This window comes from Cynoglossus semilaevis, chromosome 19, assembly GCF_000523025.1.
Source record: "Cynoglossus semilaevis isolate Cse_v1.0 chromosome 19, Cse_v1.0, whole genome shotgun sequence".
Taxonomy (NCBI): Eukaryota; Metazoa; Chordata; class Actinopteri; order Pleuronectiformes; family Cynoglossidae; genus Cynoglossus; species Cynoglossus semilaevis.
This window is the reverse complement of record NC_024325.1, coordinates 16,192,292-16,193,610: the sequence shown is the minus strand read 5'-3', so window position 1 is coordinate 16,193,610 and position 1,319 is coordinate 16,192,292.

Here is a 1,319-nt window from a genome sequence, read left to right as displayed (position 1 = left end):
CCGCAGGCAGATTGAGGCGGTGAGCCGCCGGGAGAGGGCGTGGTCGTGAACTTTTATGGCGGCAGGTGCTGCGGTGGGTAAAAAAGGGGAAAGTGACTCATAATTATTCATTTATTTGGAATAAAAAGCTTCCAGTGCCGCAGCTCACGGAGCACTGAAGACATTTTTATTGAAATCCGCTGATGCAGACATTTCCTCTCAGAGCAGATTAGACCCAAACAACCGGAGAAAAGTTGGAACTTTGTCGAAATGACCGCAAATAAAAACAGGTTTGTCAAAAGGACAGCTGATGTTAAAACACCTGGTCTCTGTGTCATTTAGCCGTCGGTCCCAATCACTGGGTTAGGACCCAGAAATGGGCCACGAAAAAATATTTTTGGGTCGTCAAATATTTTTGGTCGTTTTTTTAAGAATTATGATTTGGTGGCATCAGGTGAATTATTCTGTCATTTTTTAAGTAACAAATGAGAACGAGCTACGGTTGATCAGCTTTGACCTCAAACATGAAAATTCCCAAAAAAATTATTTCAAAGTGACTTATTGTCAGAAATGTCATGTGTTAAAACAACAACAACAACAACAACAATAAATCAAAGAGCGCCCACTGCAGGCTAAGTTTAGAATTCCCAGTCATTCACAGCTACAGGATGGTCAGACCACAGGTGGAGACCTGCTGCTGAATGTGCCTGACCTCTGTGACCTGAGACGTCACTCTCACCAACACACAAAATATCTGACGCTGCATCAAAAACAGAGCGTGTCGTTGGAAGAGCTCATTAACCAATCACTAATCAATGTTTTTAAAATGCCTGTTGCATCATCATCATCATCATCATCATCATCATCATCATCATCATCAGGTGGAGAATCAGATGATGGAGACCACTGAGGTGGATGCCTGATTTTAATTATAATTTTTTATTTATTCATTTAATGTTAATTGTTTAAAGTCAAAAAGTTGTTTTTTTATTCCATTTTAATACGTTTTTTATCCTAATGAGTAAAAAAAAAGTCAACTTGGAATTGTTTGGGTTCTACCTTCAGAATTATCTCCTCTCTCCTGCAGCTGTGTTTGCAGCTGTGATTGGAATCGAATCTCTGGAATCGAACCCTAAACAGACAAACTGCCTGCTTGTCAGAAGAGGAACACTTTCTTCTTCTCTCTCTATTTTTCTTTCTTTTTCTTTTCTTTTTTTTTTTTAAACTTTTCTTCATCTGCTCCATGATAAAATGAGAGTGATGATAAAAGGCAGAATGGGGCAGCGCCGCCTCTGGCGGTGTGGGTGGGGCTGACAAGAATAGACTACATTATGCAGTTC